The sequence below is a fragment of the Sturnus vulgaris genome, unplaced genomic scaffold, assembly GCF_052056855.1.
Source record: "Sturnus vulgaris isolate bStuVul1 unplaced genomic scaffold, bStuVul1.hap1 Scaffold_146, whole genome shotgun sequence".
NCBI lineage: Eukaryota > Metazoa > Chordata > Aves > Passeriformes > Sturnidae > Sturnus > Sturnus vulgaris.
Genome location: NW_028276065.1, coordinates 654,221 through 663,566, shown reverse-complemented (window position 1 = coordinate 663,566; position 9,346 = coordinate 654,221).

Genomic DNA, 9,346 nt, shown 5'->3' with positions numbered 1-9,346 from the left:
GAGAACACGCTTTTGGGCAGAGCTTAAACTGACCGCTGGAGTTCAGCTCTCTCCGTACGGCAGAAGGCGAAGAACGAAGCCGCTTGCGAGCGGCGCTGTGCAGCGAAGAGCACACGAGTGAGTGCTCGCTAGGGACTATGCACTCGGAGCCAAGGCAACAGGGCGTACTTGCCAGCTGAACTGAGAACACGCTGTTGGGCAGAGCTGAAACTGACCGCTGGAGTTCAGCTCCTTCCGACTGCTAAGGGCACCTGGGAAGGCAAGCGAGAGTCAACCACCTTCCTCTCCTAGTAGCCTGTAACGTGGTGCACAAAAACACGGCTCTTGTGCCGCTTCGTTCACCGCCTTCTCCCTCGCCCACGCCTGGCTCCGCTTTCACTTCCCGGCGGCCAGAAGCCGCTGCAGGGGCGCCACATAGCCAGCAGTGTGCCGCCTGCCAAGAGCTCGAGAACGCTGCTTCTGCCCAAGCCCGCCTAGGACGTGCACCTTTGTTCTCAGAGCTCCGTGCAACAGTCTGCCTCTCTCGCAGTTCGAACGGAAAACGAAAGCTTTTCGCCTACGCCCTTCACAGAGATCCGTTGCCAGAACGAGAATGACTTGTAGCCGGAGCTCGCCCCCGCCGCGAGGAAGCTGCTCTTAGCACCGCATTGCAGGGACACGTCTCGCTTCTTGACTACGTGCTTAGCGCTCTCCGAATTCGCTGCTAGCCCCACGGTCCTTCTCAGCTGCAAGTAGCAGCGCTCGCAGTACATAGAGCTTCGCAAGGACCGAAGACCCGGAGGGAAGTATCGCACACGAAAATGTACGAGGACAGAGACGTGTTCTACTTTATCCTTTCTCGTCATCCAGTTTGTACATCTGCTTCCTTTGCTGTTAGGAATCGCTCCTTGAAAGACGAGCGAGAGCGTCTTTCTGGGTGCACTGCACTGAGTGCTCGCTAGGGGCTTTGCACTCGGAGCCAAGGCAAGAGGGCGTGCTTGCTCGCAGAACTGAGAACACGCTTTTGGGCAGAGCTTAAACTGACCGCTGGAGTTCAGCTCTCTCCGTACGGCAGAAGGCGAAGAACGAAGCCGCTTGCGAGCGGCGCTGTGCAGCGAAGAGCACACGAGTGAGTGCTCGCTAGTGACTATGCACTCGGAGCCAAGGCAACAGGGCGTGCTTGCCAGCTGAACTGAGAACACGCTGTTGGGCAGAGCTGAAACTGACCGCTGGAGTTCAGCTCCTTCCGACTGCTAAGGGCACCTGGGAAGGCAAGCGAGAGTCAACCACCTTCCTCTCCTAGTAGCCTGTAACGTGGTGCACAAAAACACGGCTCTTGTGCCGCTTCGTTCACCGCCCTCGCCCACGCCTACGCCTGGCTCCGCTTTCACTTCCCGGCGGCCAGAAGACGCTGCAGGGGCGCCACATAGCCAGCAGTGTGCCGGCAGCCAAGAGCTCGAGAACGCTGCTTCTGCCCAAGCCCGCCTAGGACGTGCACCTTTGTTCTCAGAGCTCCGTGCAACAGTCTGCCTCTCTCGCAGTTCGAACGGAAAACGAAAGCTTTTCGCCTAAGCCCTTCACAGAGATGCGTTGCCAGGACGAGAATGACTTGTAGCCGGAGCTCGCCCCCGCCGCGAGGAAGCTGCTCTTAGCACCGCATTGCAGGGACACGTCTCGCTTCTTGACTACGTGCTTAGCGCTCTCCGAATTCGCTGCTAGCCACACGGTCCTTCTCAGCTGCAAGTAGCAGCGCTCGCAGTACATAGAGCTTCGCAAGGACCGAAGACCCGGAGGGAAGTATCGCACACGAAAATGTACGAGGACAGAGACGTGTTCTACTTTATCCTTTCTCGTCATCCAGTTTGTACATCTGCTTCCTTTGCTGTTAGGAATCGCTCCTTGAAAGACGAGCGAGAGCGTCTTTCTGGGTGCACTGCACTGAGTGCTCGCTAGGGTCTTTGCAATCGGAGCCAAGGCAAGAGGGCGTGCTTGCTCGCAGAACTGAGAACACGCTTTTGGGCAGAGCTTAAACTGACCGCTGGAGTTCAGCTCTCTCCGTACGGCAGAAGGCGAAGAACGAAGCCGCTTGCGAGCGGCGCTGTGCAGCGAAGAGCACACGAGTGAGTGCTCGCTAGGGACTATGCACTCGGAGCCAAGGCAACAGGGCGTACTTGCCAGCTGAACTGAGAACACGCTGTTGGGCAGAGCTGAAACTGACCGCTGGAGTTCAGCTCCTTCCGACTGCTAAGGGCACCTGGGAAGGCAAGCGAGAGTCAACCACCTTCCTCTCCTAGTAGCCTGTAACGTGGTGCACAAAAACACGGCTCTTGTGCCGCTTCGTTCACCGCCTTCTCCCTCGCCCACGCCTGGCTCCGCTTTCACTTCCCGGCGGCCAGAAGCCGCTGCAGGGGCGCCACATAGCCAGCAGTGTGCCGCCTGCCAAGAGCTCGAGAACGCTGCTTCTGCCCAAGCCCGCCTAGGACGTGCACCTTTGTTCTCAGAGCTCCGTGCAACAGTCTGCCTCTCTCGCAGTTCGAACGGAAAACGAAAGCTTTTCGCCTACGCCCTTCACAGAGATCCGTTGCCAGAACGAGAATGACTTGTAGCCGGAGCTCGCCCCCGCCGCGAGGAAGCTGCTCTTAGCACCGCATTGCAGGGACACGTCTCGCTTCTTGACTACGTGCTTAGCGCTCTCCGAATTCGCTGCTAGCCCCACGGTCCTTCTCAGCTGCAAGTAGCAGCGCTCGCAGTACATAGAGCTTCGCAAGGACCGAAGACCCGGAGGGAAGTATCGCACACGAAAATGTACGAGGACAGAGACGTGTTCTACTTTATCCTTTCTCGTCATCCAGTTTGTACATCTGCTTCCTTTGCTGTTAGGAATCGCTCCTTGAAAGTCGAGCGAGAGCGTCTTTCTGGGTGCACTGCACTGAGTGAGTGCTCGCTAGGGTCTTTGCACTCGGAGCGAAGGCAAGAGGGCGTGCTTGCTCGCAGAACTGAGAACACGCTTTTGGGCAGAGCTGAAACTGACCGCTGGAGTTCAGCTCTCTCCGGACGGCAGAAGGCGAAGAACAAAGCCGCTTGCGAGCGGCGCTGTGCAGCGAAGAGCACACGAGTGAGTGCTCGCTAGTGACTATGCACTCGGAGCCAAGGCAACAGGGCGTGCTTGCCAGCTGAACTGAGAACACGCTGTTGGGCAGAGCTGAAACTGACCGCTGGAGTTCAGCTCCTTCCTACTGCTAAGGGCACTTGCGAAGGAAAGCGAGAGTCAACCACCTTCCTCTCCTAGTAGCCTGTAACGTGGTGCACATAAGCACGGCTCTTGTGCCGCTTCGTTCACCGCCCTTTCCCTCGCCCTCGCCTGGCGCCGCTTTCACTTGCCGGCGGCCAGAAGCCGCTGCATGGGCGCCCCACCGCCAGCATTGCGCCGCCTGCCAAGAGCTCGAGAACGCTGCTTCTGCCCAAGCCCGCCTAGGACGTGCACCTTTGTTCTCAGAGCTCCGTGCAACAGTCTGCCTCTCTCGCAGTTCGAACGGAAAACGAAAGCTTTTCGCCTACGCCCTTCACAGAGATCCGTTGCCAGAACGAGAATGACTTGTAGCCGGAGCTCGCCCCCGCCGCGAGGAAGCTGCTCTTAGCACCGCATTGCAGGGACACGTCTCGCTTCTTGACTACGTGCTTAGCGCTCTCCGAATTCGCTGCTAGCCCCACGGTCCTTCTCAGCTGCAAGTAGCAGCGCTCGCAGTACATAGAGCTTCGCAAGGACCGAAGACCCGGAGGGAAGTATCGCACACGAAAATGTACGAGGACAGAGACGTGTTCTACTTTATCCTTTCTCGTCATCCAGTTTGTACATCTGCTTCCTTTGCTGTTAGGAATCGCTCCTTGAAAGACGAGCGAGAGCGTCTTTCTGGGTGCACTGCACTGAGTGCTCGCTAGGGTCTTTGCAATCGGAGCCAAGGCAAGAGGGCGTGCTTGCTCGCAGAACTGAGAACACGCTTTTGGGCAGAGCTTAAACTGACCGCTGGAGTTCAGCTCTCTCCGTACGGCAGAAGGCGAAGAACGAAGCCGCTTGCGAGCGGCGCTGTGCAGCGAAGAGCACACGAGTGAGTGCTCGCTAGGGACTATGCACTCGGAGCCAAGGCAACAGGGCGTACTTGCCAGCTGAACTGAGAACACGCTGTTGGGCAGAGCTGAAACTGACCGCTGGAGTTCAGCTCCTTCCTACTGCTAAGGGCACTTGCGAAGGAAAGCGAGAGTCAACCACCTTCCTCTCCTAGTAGCCTGTAACGTGGTGCACATAAGCACGGCTCTTGTGCCGCTTCGTTCACCGCCCTTTCCCTCGCCCTCGCCTGGCGCCGCTTTCACTTGCCGGCGGCCAGAAGCCGCTGCATGGGCGCCCCACCGCCAGCATTGTGCCGCCTGCCAAGAGCTCGAGAACGCTGCTTCTGCCCAAGCCCGCCTAGGACGTGCACCTTTGTTCTCAGAGCTCCGTGCAACAGTCTGCCTCTCTCTCACTTCGAACGGAAAACGAAAGCTTTTCGCCTAAGCCCTTCACAGAGATCCGTTGCCAGGACGAGAATGACTTGTAGCCGGAGCTCGCCCCCGCCGCGAGGAAGCTGCTCTTAGCACCGCATTGCAGGGACACGTCTCGCTTCTTGTCTACGTGCTTAGCGCTCTCCGAATTCGCTGCTAGCCCCACGGTCTTTCTCAGCTGCAAGTAGCAGCGCTCGCAGTACATAGAGCTTCGCAAGGACCGAAGACCCGGAGGGACATATCGCACACGAAAATGTACGAGGACAGAGACGTGTTCTACATTGTCCTTTCTCGTCATCCAGTTTGTACATCTGCTTCCTTTGCTGTTAGGAATCGCTCCTTGAAAGACGAGCGAGAGCGTCTTTCTGGTTGCACTGCACTGAGTGCTCGCTAGGGTCTTTGCACTCGGAGCGAAGGCAAGAGGGCGTGCTTGCCAGCTGAACTGAGAACACGCTTTTGGGCAGAGCTGAAACTGACCGCTGGAGTTCAGCTCCTTCCGACTGCTAAGGGCACCTGGGAAGGCAAGCGAGAGTCAACCACCTTCCTCTCCTAGTAGCCTGTAACGTGGTGCACAAAACCACGGCTCTTGTGCCGCTTCGTTCACCGCCCTCGCCCACGCCTACGCCTGGCTCCGCTTTCACTTCCCGGCGGCCAGAAGACGCTGCAGGGGCGCCACATAGCCAGCAGTGTGCCGGCAGCCAAGAGCTCGAGAACGCTGCTTCTGCCCAAGCCCGCTTAGGACGTGCACCTTTGTTCTCAGAGCTCCGTGCAACAGTCTGCCTCTCTCGCAGTTCGAACGGAAAACGAAAGCTTTTCGCCTAAGCCCTTCACAGAGATCCGTTGCCAGGACGAGAATGACTTGTAGCCGGAGCTCGCCCCCGCCGCGAGGAAGCTGCTCTTAGCACCGCATTGCAGGGACACGTCTCGCTTCTTGACTACGTGCTTAGCGCTCTCCGAATTCGCTGCTAGCCCCACGGTCCTTCTCAGCTGCAAGTAGCAGCGCTCGCAGTACATAGAGCTTCGCAAGGACCGAAGACCCGGAGGGACATATCTCACACGAAAATGTGGCAGGACAGAGACGTGTTCTACACTGTCCCTTCTCGTCATCCACTTTGTGCTTCTGCTGCTTCTGCTGTTAGGAATCACTCCTTGAAAGACGAGCGAGAGCGTCTTTCTGGGTGCATTGCACTGAGTGAGTGCTTGCTAGTGACTATGCACTCGGAGCCAAGGCAAGAGGGCGTGCTTGCCAGCTGAACTGAGAACACGCTGTTGGGCAGAGCTGAAACTGACCGCTGGAGTTCAGCTCCTTCCTACTGCTAAGGGCACTTGCGAAGGCAAGCGAGAGTCAACCACCTTCCTCTCCTAGTAGCCTGTAACGTGGTGCACAAAACCACGGCTCTTGTGCCGCTTCGTTCACCGCCCTCGCCCACGCCTACGCCTGGCTCCGCTTTCACTTGCCGGCGGCCAGAACCCCCTGCAGGGGCGCCCCATAGCCAGCAGTGTGCCGGCAGCCAAGAGCTCGAGAACGCTGCTTCTGCCCAAGCCCGCCTAGGGCGTGCACCTTTGTTCTCAGAGCTCCGTGCAACAGTCTGCCTCTCTCGCAGTTCCAACGGAAAACGAAAGCTTTTCGCCTACGCCCTTCACAGAGATCCGTTGCCAGGACGAGAATGACCTGTAGCCTGAGCTCGCCCCCGCCGCGAGGAAGCTGCTCTTAGCACCGCATTGCAGGGACACGTCTCGCTTCTTGACTACGTGCATAGCGCTCTCCGAATTCGCTGCTAGCCCCACGGTCCTTCTCAGCTGCAAGTAGCAGCGCTCGCAGTACATAGAGCTTCGCAAGGACCGAAGACCCGGAGGGAAGCATCGCACACGAAAATGTGGCAGGACAGAGACGTGTTCCACATTGTCCTTTCTCGTCATCCACTTTGTGTTTCTGCTGCTTCTGCTGTTAGGAATTGCTCCTTGAAAGACGAGCGAGAGCGTCTTTCTGGGTGCATTGCACTGAGTGAGTGCTTGCTAGGGTCTTTGCACTCGGAGCCAAGGCAAGAGGGCGTGCTTGCTCGCAGAACTGAGAACACGCTTTTGGGCAGAGCTGAAACAGACCGCTGGAGTTCAGCTCTCTCCGGACGGCAGAAGGCGAAGAACGAAGCCGCTTGCGAGCGGAGCAGTGCAGCGAAGAGCACACGAGTGAGTGCTCGCTAGTAACTTTGCACTCGGAGCCAAGGCAAGAGGGCGTGCTTGCCTGCTGAACTGAGAACACGCTGTTGGGCAGAGCTGAAACTGACCGCTGGAGTTCAGCTCCTTACGACTGCTAAGGGCACTTGCGAGGGAAAGCGAGAGTCAACCACCTTCCTCTCCTAGTAGCCTGTAACGTGGTGCACACAAACAAGGCTCTTGTGCCGCTTCGTTCACCGCCCTCGCCCACGCCTACGCCTGGCTCCGCTTTCACTTCCCGGCGGCCAGAAGACGCTGCAGGGGCGCCACATAGCCAGCAGTGTGCCGGCAGCCAAGAGCTCGAGAACGCTTCTTCTGCCCAAGCCCGCCTAGGGCGTTCACCTTTGTTCTCAGAGCTCCGTGCAACAGTCTGCCTCTCTGGCAGTTCGAATGGAAAACGAAAGCTTTTCGCCTACGCCCTTCACAGAGATCCGTTGCCAGGACGAGAATGACTTGTAGCCGGAGCTCGCCTCCGCCGCGAGGAAGCTGCTCTTAGCACCGCATTGCAGGGACACGTCTCGCTTCTTGACTACGTGCTTAGCGCTCTCCGAATTCGCTGCTAGCCCCACGGTCCTTCTCAGCTGGAAGTAGCAGCGCTCGCAGTACATAGAGCTTCGCAAGGACCGAAGACCCGGAGGGAAGTATCGCACACGAAAATGTACGAGGACAGAGACGTGTTCTACTTTATCCTTTCTCGTCATCCAGTTTGTACATCTGCTTCCTTTGCTGTTAGGAATCGCTCCTTGAAAGACGAGCGAGAGCGTCTTTCTGGGTGCACTGCACTGAGTGCTCGCTAGGGTCTTTGCACTCGGAGCCAAGGCAAGAGGGCGTGCTTGCTCGCAGAACTGAGAACACGCTTTTGGGCAGAGCTTAAACTGACCGCTGGAGTTCAGCTCTCTCCGGACGGCAGAAGGCGAAGAACGAAGCCGCTTGCGAGCGGCGCTGTGCAGCGAAGAGCACACGAGTGAGTGCTCGCTAGGGACTATGCACTCGGAGCCAAGGCAACAGGGCGTACTTGCCAGCTGAACTGAGAACACGCTGTTGGGCAGAGCTGAAACTGACCGCTGGAGTTCAGCTCCTTCCGACTGCTAAGGGCACCTGGGAAGGCAAGCGAGAGTCAACCACCTTCCTCTCCTAGTAGCCTGTAACGTGGTGCACAAAAACACGGCTCTTGTGCCGCTTCGTTCACCGCCTTCTCCCTCGCCCACGCCTGGCTCCGCTTTCACTTCCCGGCGGCCAGAAGCCGCTGCAGGGGCGCCACATAGCCAGCAGTGTGCCGCCTGCCAAGAGCTCGAGAACGCTGCTTCTGCCCAAGCCCGCCTAGGACGTGCACCTTTGTTCTCAGAGCTCCGTGCAACAGTCTGCCTCTCTCGCAGTTCGAACGGAAAACGAAAGCTTTTCGCCTACGCCCTTCACAGAGATCCGTTGCCAGAACGAGAATGACTTGTAGCCGGAGCTCGCCCCCGCCGCGAGGAAGCTGCTCTTAGCACCGCATTGCAGGGACACGTCTCGCTTCTTGACTACGTGCTTAGCGCTCTCCGAATTCGCTGCTAGCCCCACGGTCCTTCTCAGCTGCAAGTAGCAGCGCTCGCAGTACATAGAGCTTCGCAAGGACCGAAGACCCGGAGGGAAGTATCGCACACGAAAATGTACGAGGACAGAGACGTGTTCTACTTTATCCTTTCTCGTCATCCAGTTTGTACATCTGCTTCCTTTGCTGTTAGGAATCGCTCCTTGAAAGACGAGCGAGAGCGTCTTTCTGGGTGCACTGCACTGAGTGAGTGCTCGCTAGGGTCTTTGCACTCGGAGCGAAGGCAAGAGGGCGTGCTTGCTCGCAGAACTGAGAACACGCTTTTGGGCAGAGCTGAAACTGACCGCTGGAGTTCAGCTCTCTCCGGACGGCAGAAGGCGAAGAACAAAGCCGCTTGCGAGCGGCGCTGTGCAGCGAAGAGCACACGAGTGAGTGCTCGCTAGTGACTATGCACTCGGAGCCAAGGCAACAGGGCGTGCTTGCCAGCTGAACTGAGAACACGCTGTTGGGCAGAGCTGAAACTGACCGCTGGAGTTCAGCTCCTTCCTACTGCTAAGGGCACTTGCGAAGGAAAGCGAGAGTCAACCACCTTCCTCTCCTAGTAGCCTGTAACGTGGTGCACATAAGCACGGCTCTTGTGCCGCTTCGTTCACCGCCCTTTCCCTCGCCCTCGCCTGGCGCCGCTTTCACTTGCCGGCGGCCAGAAGCCGCTGCATGGGCGCCCCACCGCCAGCATTGCGCCGCCTGCCGAGAGCTCGAGAACGCTGCTTCTGCCCAAGCCCGCCTAGGACGTGCACCTTTGTTCTCAGAGCTCCGTGCAACAGTCTGCCTCTCTCGCAGTTCGAACGGAAAACGAAAGCTTTTCGCCTAAGCCCTTCACAGAGATCCGTTGCCAGGACGAGAATGACTTGTAGCCGGAGCTCGCCCCCGCCGCGAGGAAGCTGCTCTTAGCACCGCATTGCAGGGACACGTCTCGCTTCTTGTCTACGTGCTTAGCGCTCTCCGAATTCGCTGCTAGCCCCACGGTCTTTCTCAGCTGCAAGTAGCAGCGCTCGCAGTACATAGAGCTTCGCAAGGACCGAAGAC